Source organism: Rosa chinensis, chromosome 4, assembly GCF_002994745.2.
Source record: "Rosa chinensis cultivar Old Blush chromosome 4, RchiOBHm-V2, whole genome shotgun sequence".
NCBI lineage: Eukaryota > Viridiplantae > Streptophyta > Magnoliopsida > Rosales > Rosaceae > Rosa > Rosa chinensis.
Window position 1 is genome coordinate 21,408,658 of NC_037091.1, and position 13,316 is coordinate 21,421,973.

General features: G+C 36.1%; 1 long non-coding RNA gene across 1 annotated transcript; it reads right to left on the reverse strand.

Annotated features, from left to right (window-relative positions):
* Nucleotides 1-9,485: 9,485 nt before the first annotated feature.
* On the reverse strand, nt 9,486-13,025 carry LOC112200843. Its single transcript, XR_002936471.2, has 5 exons — nt 12,849-13,025; nt 11,879-11,950; nt 11,295-11,436; nt 10,108-10,161; nt 9,486-9,924 (listed from the first exon to the last, which is right to left on the reverse strand). It is a non-coding gene; the product is annotated as an uncharacterized LOC112200843 (long non-coding RNA).
* Nucleotides 13,026-13,316: the final 291 nt, after the last annotated feature.

Below are 13,316 nucleotides of genomic sequence, written 5' to 3' on the forward strand. Positions count from 1 at the left end.
TCGTCTTTGCTATATACTTTCAGATCAGCGAACTTGTTCTCCTTTGTCAATCTTGAGATGGCACAACTCTCACCTCGGTTGTCAATCACCTCAAGGCACAAATCATGCATGAACTACCAACACACATGAAGCATAAAACCAGAAAACTTTTTTGACAGAAAAAGCTTGGGATTTGATAATCCTTCAAAAGCTAAACAAGGAACAGCTTATGAAGGATTCTCACATGAAACTTTAGCTCAATGCTTTCTGAAGATAAAGGCAGAAAACTCTCAAGAAGGCAACGACCAAATATTCTGATATATTCCACACCTTGAACAACCCTAAGAGAAACATATATATAGGAGAGGACGAGCTAGGGTTTCTGATGTACATGGGCTTCATGACGTCTTTTAAAAAACATGGATCAAAATAGAATCATCATTTAGAAAGCCCATAAACCAATTTAAGAAAGTTTGAATGCTTTTGATAAAACCATCTGAAAAATCGCAGATCAGTACAATAGGATTGAAAAGAGGATCACATCCTATAATAGGATTCAAAGGCACGTTCAGTCCTAACTACTTTACAAGCATGCACATATATGCAAGACATACCTGATTGATGAGAGTTGTGCATGAAGCTTGAAGCATTCCATTCTTCTAAGGATCCAAGAGTAGAAAGTTATTACATGAAAACATGACTCGTGGTTGTTGCGCTTAGGAAATGCCAATCAATTAAACATTGCACTAACACGAATAAAATTTACACCCATTCGTTCTGATTACCCTTGATATCCTGGGATTATCTAAAGTTTGTTTAGGCTGGTATATTGATGGAAAGATACATTTCAAATTTCCAATTTGAAAGGAACTTGTTCTTTGTTGCTCTTAAAGAACTTTTTCTTATTTTGTATCTCACTTTGAAATATAGACGTACTCATCAAGTTGTAAAGCATTTTGTTAAACAAACTATTCGTAAAAGTTTGAGTTTTGATTTGATAAGAAAAAGTTGTAAGTACCTTAATTTAATTGTTTTCTCAATCCAAAATTGATGTAGGACGAGATTTTAGTCAATTTCAACAAAAAACCTCGAAAAGAAATAAGCGTCTTCACATTAAGAAGAATAATTTGAATATTGGAAATTGGTATTTAAATAGGCTTCTTAATGATGGAATTAATCATAAATTACTCTTTTGGATATATCGGGATTCTCGAGCAAAATATTGATTGGAATTCCAAGCGTAATATTCTTTAGTATCTATGATTCTATTTCTGATTTTTATTTAATCAGTTTTAATTAGGTTTCCCAGTTTTAGTCTACAATGAATTGTTCTTTATGTTTTCTAGTTGTATTAGGTTTATGCTATGTGCCCTATATAAGGCACCTCTTAGATTGTAATTTTATTAAAGTTATCAATAAAAAACAAAATATTAGAGAAGTCTCTCTATGTTTCTTACGGTTGTGCCCGTAATTGCTAATGGATTCTAGCTCATCTCATATGGCTTTCTACGCTTGACGGAGCCTCTTACTATCGTGTTCACGCTTCCCGCATCAAAAATAATATAACTATTGATCTACATATTTGTGTAACCTGAAATTTCCCCCATCATCTCTCCATGCCGTACACTTACAACCGTTGTATACAATGAATTGACTTGTTCATCCATCACGTAATCAATTATTACAATGATCGATGTACTTGTTGCGTGACAAAAAAAAGTTCTTTATGAATAAAAATTTGTATGCTTGTGTCTTCATGATGTGTTACTTGTTGGTGACTAAAGGTAAAAGTCCTAGTGACCACAAAAGAGTCTATAAAATTGTGGGATGCATAAACGAGCAGTCCTGACAAACATGCATGCTTAACAGTTTACCGAGTCATTCCCAAGTTCATAAGTAGTTGTTAACTTGGTAACTTATGGCATTGAATTATATTACATGTGAAAGGGCAAAGATACATGGATTAGGAGTCATTAACGTGCTGTCAATTTTAAGCAAGTCATTGTAATATGCCTTCGTTTTCGAGATATTGTTTCACTTCTGCAAGAACAATAAGATAACTAGTTACTATTGTTTCTGACATTTCATGCTTTAAATCAACTGAAAGTGATGAAACTGAGAAATGTATGATACTAACCTTGGGCAATTTCACACATAATGGAAGCCTCAATTTGGGGCCCAATTAACATTTTTCCAATACCTACTTTTTTTTTGGAATAGAAGTTGATTGTTATTCAATAACCAACAGCCAAAAGGTCACAGCTTACAAAACTTACAGAAGAATTCTGGCAATAAAATTCAGTAATATCTATCTAAGCTAAAACAAACTAATTTAAGAAGAAATTTTCAATAACTAGCTAATTGAAGCCGCCAATGACAATCAATTTTTTTTTGTTTTAATACAAATTAATATCATTAGAATCAATGGTCGTTGACTAGAGTTTAATATTGTTGATACCCAAAAAAGCATGAGACATTACCTACACACATTTTAAGCCCGATAAAAAAAATACATATGCAAAACGCATTCGGAAATACAAAATTACATATTTTCTCGAACCCTCATGCCACGCATGTGGACCCAAGCCACAACTACGCTCTTGGGGCTTGCAGAAGTGGGTGTGGTGTGGAAGGTTACGGAAACACATAATGCTCGTCTATTGATTTAGTGTCGTTGGTGATTTTGGTCTTGGGCCCAAAATCCAAGCCCAATGACTTAAATCAAGAACGAAATGGTGAACATGAGAATTGGGCCAACCTCTCCTTTAAAACCCAAAGTCTATTTCAGAAAAGCCCAACTTCCCTTTTCTTCTTCTTCGTTCCCGTCTTACCTCTCTTCCCTGCAGCAATCTCATATCTCACCTTTTCCTCGCAGTAACCTAGTACACAAAGAGTTAAACCATAATCCTTGAGAAACACTGATTCCTTCTGCCAGTTAGTGAGGGAGGAAGCTTTCTGACCAGTAGAGAGATATCCTCATCTTCCTTAAACAATGAGCCCACAGTTCCCAAATTTCCTCGTGCACCTCGTGCCAGGATTTGTGCCATTGCAGCTGCCTCCACTGCAATCGTTGTCTACTGTCGCAGCAACTTTCTCTTTCTCCCAGAACCTCATCTCTCAAGTAAGCTTCTCTTTCCCTGGATTTAAGGCATGAATTATGTGTGGATTGAAGAAGAAAGCTTTACCCATAAACTGTGCCTTCCCTATAGTCTATATAAAGGGAGATTTGGGATTGAGATAGGGATCCAGCACAATCAAGCGAAACCCATAAAACTTAGAAACACCTATAGCGAATCAAGATGTCAAGCCTTCAAGCATAAGTCTAGCTTTCAGCTATTTTCCCAAAAACCTCCTTCAAACCCATCTTCCAGAAACCCAAATCCAGAAAACCCCCCCAAATTCTCTCACCGCAGTGTGTTTCCAGCTCCCACACCATGCTTCATGCTGTCAAGCCCTATTCATTATCTGAATCACGTACAAAGTCCTCCCAATAATCGGATTATTGGGTTGATTTTGGCCTAGTCAATGTTTAATTCAAAAAAGGACCCTCACAAATATTTACTTATAGAGTTAATTGGATCTAAGTTCAAAACTCACATCCCGTATTGGATGTAATCTGAATGAATTTTTTTTTGTTAATCGCAGTCCCGTGACTCAGCTGCCATGTTGGATTTGTTTCCTTTTCCATATTGCTTACTCAATCCTGATTAATTTATCTTTTTTACATGACTAATATGCCCTTAGTGGATGTCTTTGCGCACAAAAAAGTAGTAAGAATTAAAAATTAGCAAATTTGATTAGTAATTTAATAGAATTCTCAAACTATTCTCATTGATCTGACTTGACCTGATATTTAATGTAAAACATTTCTAACATTATTCTAATTTATAAGATGTTTTCTATAAGTTAGGAATATTTCTAAAGTAATTTCTTAATAATTTTTTTTCTCCTTCAACTCCGAAGCTTCTTTTTTTTTTTTTTTGAAGGGAAAGACGTCAAACTATATTAATTGAAACTGAGAAGTACAAGGAGCGATGCAAAGACATCGAAAGAAAAACAATAAAGCATAACAAGATGCACAAACGCATCTATTAAATAGAAAAAACAATAAAGGATAGCAAGATGCACAGACGCATCTAAAATGAAAGGTAACCATGTGACTTGATGTCGGACGACATTGCTGCACTGCATATGTCACGAGAGCAGAATAAATATAAGAGTAACCGTAACCGTAACCGTAACAGGTGATATGATCACCTAGGAGAGGTGATTCTCTCACCGGGAGCTCGAAAGTAATCGAGGGTGTCAAAATCTCAAAAATTAGCAAACGAACTCCCAAGAACCAGAACAAATACCAGATCAACATGAGCAGCTGTCTTGGATCCAACTTGACAAAAGCCCAAGCCCACCTTAATCTGATTTGGGCACCCAAGCACTTGGGCACCCTGGCTTCAGCCCGACGTCCACTGCCATCTCCTCCTGAAGCAAAACACCGCGCTGCCTTCGCTTGAGGGAGGAGAGCAAACCGAAGGGAGAAAACCAGCAATGGTGACCTCCACTGGCGCCAGCCGTTCCTTGCTGCAGCACCACCGACTTCTTCTCTTCTGCGTCTCCCCGTCACCGTCACACCTTGGTCATGCCACAAGACCCAAATGGACAGCCGAGCGTCCAGACGCCGAACAGCCAAAAGCTCTCCATGTCGAGATTGCTGTTGACCCGACACAGAAATTCGCCCAGTCGCCAACTACGCCCACCAAGATCCTCCTAGATCTGACAGCGCCGTCGCCATCATCATATCCATCAGTTTGAGTCACGCTCGCCTAGGCCTAGACGAGCCATCTCAACACGACGCCTCCAATGGGGCTGCACGGGCCTGCACAACAAGAGAATGATCCGATAAAACACAATCCTCCATGCTAGACAGCCATGAAGGCCCGAAAAACTTATGCCACAGAGAAACCACAGCTACAGTCGGAACAGATTTGGGCAACCCCAAAGGGGATATAGAAGGTGTACCCCACGCAGGATGGAGAAAGGTGCAGAGAGGCCAAGCCCGAAGGCGGCGCTCTCCCAACCCTAGCAGAGCTCTGCTAGGTCGAAACATGAGATTATCAGGATATGAGGCTTATGCAAAAATGTGTTAAGTAACTCGGAAGCTTCTTTGGTTATGGCTCTTCTACATATGGGATATGTAATGTCAAGTTTTTCATGAATGTGGTTCTCATATTTTAACATTAAGATCTCTATGGTCAATGTATTTTCTTTGTTGACCCTATATAGCTACAATTCTATTGTTCTTCGGTTTTCGTTTTTCTTCCATCCATGGATGATAGCAATTCTTCTTCTTCATTTTTTTTTCATTTGCGCTCAATGTTAAAACTATCTTTTGATTAGGAACAATGCTAAAACTACCTTGCTCTTCTTTCACAACCTTGTGCATAGATACGTTTGCACTTTTGATACTTAGTACAAAGATAATATTTTAAGAGAAAGGTAAACTACGATGGTTTTTTTTCCCCTACCTTTTTAGGGAGAATATCACAAATGGTCACTCAACTTTTACCTATTTGACACTTTGGTTACTCACTATTTAAATATATCACTATGGTCACTCAACTTTAACTCTGTTATTCACTTTAGTCACTTTGTTAATTTTTTTAGTACAAAAAAAAATTATTTGCCACAATATCAATGATATTTTCGTCCAACTAATTGTGAAAAATTGAGAAATTGAATTGGAATAATTGGGGAAAGTGATTAAAGTGAGACAAAATACCCATTGGGTGACTAAAGTGATTGACAGAGTAATAGTTGAGTGACCAAAGTGTCGAATGAGTCATAGTTGAGTGACTATTTGTGAAATTCTTCCACCTTTCTATTAGGAACAATGTTAAAACTACCATACTCTTTTTTCATTACCTCGTACATGAATATGATTGCACTTTTGATACCTAGTACAAAGGTATATTTTAGAAATGAAGATGTATTTTGCATATCTTAAAAGAATGTAAGTAGTGGACTAGTGGTGGTTTGTTTTTCCTACCTATTAATTATGAATAGTGTGAATAGTGGTGGTTTGCTTTTTTAGTGAACTTACAAACAAAGAACAAGTCTGTGTCTTCTAGGGAAAAATCATCGACTAGCCTCTGTTCGCCTACACACAATTGTGGTATAAAACAGAAAGCCACTTCCTAGCAAACAGATGGGAGTTAACTCCTTATTCATAAGCCGCTTGAAATACACTAGTCCAAAATCGAGAAAATTATCGATTTTACCGGAATCATGATTTAAATTAAGACTGGCACTTAAAGACCATTGAATGCCCAATCGGCCAAGTAGGTATAATGCTAGGACCATGCCAACTCAAACCACTAAGTAATAGGTGAGGGTGGCAAGACACTCTTTAGAGTTTAGCCTGGTCCAATTCTCACAAGAACCAAATCTAATCAGATGGCTGGCCCAGGTGAGATTGCACCCATAAGACCTAGGCCCAAACCCAAGAAAGAGAAAGGCTAGTCAGGCTACCAGGAGCACAAGCAACCTGCACACTCTGCCAGTCTATCATTGTCGCCTTCGAGACTTTTAGGCTTCTAACGGCCAACTCTTCCAGTAAAGCATGGTCCTACAACGTGCCAAAAACAAAGTCCTGCCCATTCGACCCAACAATACAGATCAAGAAAATACCAGATCAAGCAAGAAAAAGAAAAACAATCTCACTAAGCTTACATCTGCGCTGGACACGATCAGCCAAAACCGCCGCTATGCACGAAGCCCCAAGTTCAGGGTTTTCTTTTTCTCTCTCAATGAGACCAAACGGAGATTGCTTGAGAACTGAAGCAATGAAAATCGATGCTCCTCGTCAAAAAGACAAAAAGATATTGATCGATGCTGTCATCACTAAGAAACTGTTTTGGCCTTTGAGCTTGTTAATGAGCCCTAGATTCCAAAGGTCCGCATGAACTAATTAGGATTCTCCACTACTAGTCTAGAGGCTTGAAAACCCTAGAGATCACAATTAGGATCAACTAGTGCAAGGGCCCGCGATGATGTGGGTTTCTTTGCTTCCGTAATAAATTGCAGACTGGATATGTAATATAACTAAACCTGTTATTATTTGGGGGGTGAAATTTGCACACCCAAATTTACAAACCACACACCCTTTTATTTTTTTAATAATATTTCATCTCACATTTTTTTTCACTTCCTAAAATACCCTAAATCAGATTTTCCTTTTCTTTTTTTGGGTCCTCTCTCTCTCCTCTCCTCTCCAAAACCTACACTTCCCTCATGCACTTCCTGCTTTTCCGACATCTCTTGGATCGGCCGCGACGGTGAGATCGACTGGGCTGTAGAGGCCCAGCTCGGTGTCGAAGACCAGGTTCTTGGCTGGGTCGGAGAGAATGGCCCATGCATCGACGATGAGCTTGAAGGCTTGCTGGGCGAAGGCGTATTTGTTCTTGTCTGGTTGGAGGAGCAACGCCAGCCGTCGGTACGATCTCTTGATCAGATTGTGGTCATCGGATCGGCGATCCACCTGGAGAATGGCGTACCAGTCGTGGTGGTTGTTTACGCGCTTATCGGCGGCTAGGAGGACGTCGACGACGGCTAAGATCTGATCGGACCCGTCCAATAGAGGCTATGTTTCTTGCGCGAGAATGGCAAAATCGCTCAAACTGCTCAGATAATTGAAACCTGTTTTGGAGCACAAAACACATACCACGTTTTGGAGGAATTGAAATTCAAGGCAGAGGATTGAATTTATAGGAGTTTTTCTATTGGAATCTCCAAATTTACTCACTTGACCGCCTATGCTTTTTACACCTCCTATCAAATTTTCCAATACTAAATTTACTCATTAAACCTCACTAAAGTTCCTCAAATAACTTCACTTATAAAAATTGCAAACAAGCTATTATCATTAAAATAAAAAACTTAGTTATTTCAATGATTTAATTACTCTATAAATCTTAATCACATATTCATTCCTTAATCAGACAACATAAATATCTTTTTTCAATAAAAAAATAAAATACAAGGTATTGAGTTTTTAAAATTAATTTCTAATCTTTTTTTTAATTTCTAATTAATAATAAAATAACATGAACTATTCTGTGGTTTTTTTTATAATTTTTTTTGTTTTAACTATGCAAAAAAAAAAAGATTAATCATTTTTTTCTTATTGTTTATTTTATTTTCTCTATTTTCTGTACCTCATGATTAATTATTTAAATATTTGTTTATTTTTTTTAATTGCTAGCTCAATTTTTTTTTTTTGCAAATATAATAGATAGACTTAGATTTAGTCATAATATGATTTATTTTGTTTTCCTTCACCAATATGTGTTCAATTTGTATATCATATATTTTTATGTCACATGATCTTAATCATAGTTTTAATTCTTATTATATATATATATATATATATATATATATATATATATATATATATATATACAGGCCTTCTCCACTGCGGACGTCCGCAGTTTTTCATTGGTGCGGATTTCCAGTTTTGACCCACTTTCCGATCATATTTTCACATCTTAACCGTTCAGTTTTTAGGTCCTAATGTATAGATCACCTCTGCAAAATTTCAGCCAAATTGGTGATCGTTAAGGCATCCAAAACTGCAATTTACAACAATGTACACGAACGGTTCCGGTTGGGCAGATTCGGTCCGTTCGTGTAAATTGCAGTTTTGGATGCTTTAACGATCACCAATTTGGCTGAAATTTTGTAGAGATGATCTATACATTAGGATCTAAAAACTGAACGGCTAAGATGTGAAAATGTGATCGGAAAGTGGGGAAAAAATGGAAATCCGCACCTTTTTTCTTAGGTGTGGATATCCGCACCTGAGAATGATTCTATATATATATATATATATATATATATATATATATATATGAATGCTTTATTGAGTATGTAGTGAAATTGGAAAATAATAAAGAATGCAATTTAATATTATTGAATTGGAAAGTCTAGAGAAAATCAATATATATTTTTTTGGTATAATTATTGTCCTTAATAGTCATTTTATAGTAGGTTATATATGTCATTTAATAATTCATAATAGAGTGAGGTCAAATAAGCAGATTCGGAGGTCTCAATAGCAACAGTCATTTATAGAGCCATGACAGAAAGAAGGACAGAGACAGAGACTTGGGACCAGATCACAGACTGAAACAAGGAGTTTAGTGTTCTTCCAGTTCCTTTAAACTTTCGGGAAAGATCAAATCATACTGAAACCAATTAAGTTGTAACAAGGAGGTCTTAATTGTGCTTAAAATAGCTAGCAAAGAACGTAGCAATAATTTGATAGCTGAAGAGAAAGAGAAACCAGGTGAGATTTCGCTTCCCTTACCTAGTTACCTTAAAGAGGGATGGGATGAAGAAGAGAGAGAGAGAGAGAGAGACCCAAAATATATATATATATATATATATATATATATATATATATATCTGATTTAGGGTATTTTAGGAAGTGTAAAAAAATGTGAGATGAAAGATTATTAAAAAAATAAAAGGGTGTGTGGTTTGTAAATTTGGTTGTGCAAATTTCACACCCCTATTATTTTACAGATTGCAAAAGCTGGTCCAGCAAAATATTTTAAATGAGCACAACACATACAAATCGAGTCATCAAACAATGTCCATAACAGCATAAAAAAATCCAAAAACCAAAAACACATTTAATAAGCACTACGCTTCCTTCCTATACCTCATGCTCATTACGCCAGGGCTGAGAATTTTGTGTAGCCCTGGCCTCTACCAGATAGTATGATAAATCCAATTTCAATACATGATTTGCCGAACATAAAATTAAATACCGAGATGGAGAGCCACTTGTTTTCATTTCTTCTGTTTCTTCCTCTCTCCCCTTTTCTTTCTTCCTTTGAATCTCTTCTTTTTCTGTTTGCTCTTTTTTTCCCCTAAATGTTTTGCCCTCTGAAAACACAAAAGTCACTATCATGCAAACTATAATAAGAAATCAATGATACACAATCGCTCACTCAATCAGATATGCCAAAAAACTTGTTGTACAATTGTATAGGATTGGCAGAAATCAAAGAGCAAAAGTACCCAATTGAAATCAACACTAAATGAGAAGAATCAATAAAATCTACTTACAGGAGACTTGTCCTTTGGACCCTTAACAGCGATTGCAAGCCTGAAAACTCTTCTCTGCAAATGGTGTAACTCTAATCAGTGTCCCTATGTAATTAATAGAAATGATCGTCACGTCTGTATTGTATATATGCAGTTACGAATATACCAGCCAAAGTAATAGGAATTAGACCTGACTTCTGAATTGGCTAGCTAATTTGAGAAATTAATGTGAGAAGTTGAATTTGTGACTGTGTGAAAATCTTCCTAGGTACCAGAGGTTTAATTATACTAAATATAATGTTCTGTTAGATTTTGACTGATTTATTGTGGTAACTAATACCATTTTCAGAACCTTACAAATTTGAGTTTTGTGCCAAAAATCACCAACAAATGTTTTTCATTGTCCAACAGACAGATGCTAAAAGGGGGAATGCCTATATTGGACTGGAAAAAAGAAAGCCAACAATTCACTTCCACTATTAAATCACTGCACATTTATTATCAAAATTGTAGTAGAGTACATTATTTGTTTCTCTCTTAACTAAAAGAAAAGCTCACCATATCAGTAGTGTCCTAGCTCATCAGTGGCAACCATTAGCATTTTTTTTTTTAATCACTGGAAGCAATCTTTGCAACAGAAAAATGTGTCTACCTCTATACAGGCATACAGCAAGATATTTCTACCTCCTATACAGCAAAATGTTTGGATTAAAAACCTTTAAAAGCATAAGCATGTTTTCTCTCTGTATGGATGCACGTAAGCATGTTTTCTCTGAGTAAGGGCACATAAGCATACTCAATAAATATTGGCAAATCCAATGCAGCACTTGCAATAAACTTGCATTCCTTGAGTGTTTCTTCATCTAGGGATGAAATTTCTTGCTAGCATGCTTAATACTTTTACAGCTTTACATGTTTTTTGAAAGCGATTAAGTTTAGAAGAAACAATTCTGGTGAAATAATAACAGTCAAGATTTGTTTCACTGAATTAAATTAGAGGCACTATCTCTACAGACCAGAACAGGAATGTGATGTCTTCTCTTCTTTTGCTTTTTATCTGTGATTGCTTATACATTTTAAACTGATAAATTCAGTTGTTAGAGCAAAGTAAACCAAAAATTTACAAACCCAGGTCCCAAAATTGGAAATTAGAGAAGGGAATAAGAAACAAAAAATTGAGATAGCTATAGAAACAGATAGAGAATTACCTGACTTCCTGAAGTGCACCATTAACTTATTTCTCCACTAAAAATGCTTAAGGCCTTTAGCCAATATTCATAAGAAGCAACCAGCCATAGCCGCTGTAATCAACCAAGTTGAGCATTTGTAGCCCAAGATTGAATTTTTATCCTAAACACCATATAGAGTAACACAATCACACAAATATCATAAACTTCTTGCCTTAACTCTAATGTACTAGTTCTCAAATCAACAGAAAACTCAAACTGGCCTAAAGCAATCATGTTTTATTTTATTCAAAGCATGTAAAGGAACACAGAAAATGAACCTGTCCCAAACTCCCAGTTCACATTATTATCGGCAAGGGCCAGCCCCGCCCCAATCTCAAATTGAAACAGAATTGAACAAAATTGGGTATACGTTGAAAAAGATGGGGTCGCCGCTGTTTATAAAGTGGGACTTCGAGAATGAAATCTCTCTCGTCTTTCAAATATAAATGTAATGAAAGGTAATATTTTTTTTTTTTTGTATTGATTATTTGTTATATCTCAGGTAACAAAATTCATATTATATAGCAGAATGGGAAAGAGATAAAATGGGACAAATCACAAACCTCTTGAAGTTCTCTTTTGACATTGTCCAATTCACCAATAACATCCCATGAGACATTAGGTACCTCCACAACCTGTAAACCAAGAAAAATAAGTTTGTCATCTTCACAAGCTCTTCCCTAAAATGTTTTCTCAGTAAAATCCAGAAAATAAGTAAAACATGTAAAACTTTGTCACTCACAGTTTCCATAGACATTGTATGAACTATTAATTATTCAAGTATCACATATACTTGTTTTTATAGTATTTCCATCACCATAGTAAACAATAGAACAACCTTATTGATGATACAAAGCCCCATTTACTACAGTCAATGAAAGTAAAGTATTAAACTTTCAATTTACTTTTCCTTTCAAAAGAAAAAAAAGTATCAAACTTTCATATAGCATCAAAGACAAAACCCTTTTTTATATGGACAAACTTATTCAAGTATTGAAAATTTCAAATCCAATCAAGCCTAGCAATAACTTCTCAAAGATGGAGATACGATATTCTTCTTTGCACTTTTCAAGTATGGCAAACCAAATTAATAATGAAACTCAAATGTATATATCTTAGCAATGTAGAAATTTACAGAAACCTTTATGGTTTTATTTTTTATTTTTTTTATTTTTTATTTTTATAAGAAACCGATGTTTAACAACAAAGAGCAGGTAGACTCAAATACATTCTTCTAAGAAAACCTCAACAAACTATAAACCATTATTTCAATGACAGACAACAAATTGTTACCTACATCGCTAATGCTAGCAAAAGCCTCTTCCACTTTCGTGTATAAGTTTAGAGAACTCACAATTGATTCACCCATTTCTATCTACCATGGATATGATAACATGCAATATATGATATTAACAGAAAACAATAATGGCAAAAGCAGAACACCGAGTATCAGCTAAGGAGTAGTATATTTTGACGAAAACTGGCAAACTTATAGTCAACAGAAAGCCCAGAGAAAGTGGAACAACTTTATACCTTAGGAAACGTCCGATCGTTCACCGTTTGGCTCGAAAAAGCAGAAAAATGGTGTGGATGTGTTGCTCTTGAAGAGAGGAAGATAATGATGTGAAAATTACGGCCGGAGACAGCAGCAGTGGAAGGGAAAAAGAAAAGGCAGGTCGCACGGGTGGTTTCTGGGCTGTAAATCGGGTTTCTTCCTCTTGGTGGGATCCTACTTCGACAGATGGAGAGACAACTGAGTAAAACTGCATAAAGAAGAAGGGCAGAATAGTCACTTCACTGTTCAATCACAAGTCTCCGAACATGATGGTTCGGATATCAACACTAAATAGCAATAAAAAATATTTCCTTTAAACAAGGTAACCAACGATGTCCCGAACCCTCTATATATACAGACTTGTTCTTTAGAGTCACACATTACATTACACAAAGTTTACGAATTAAGTTACGTTAACATAATAACAAGTAAACGCTCCTTTCGAT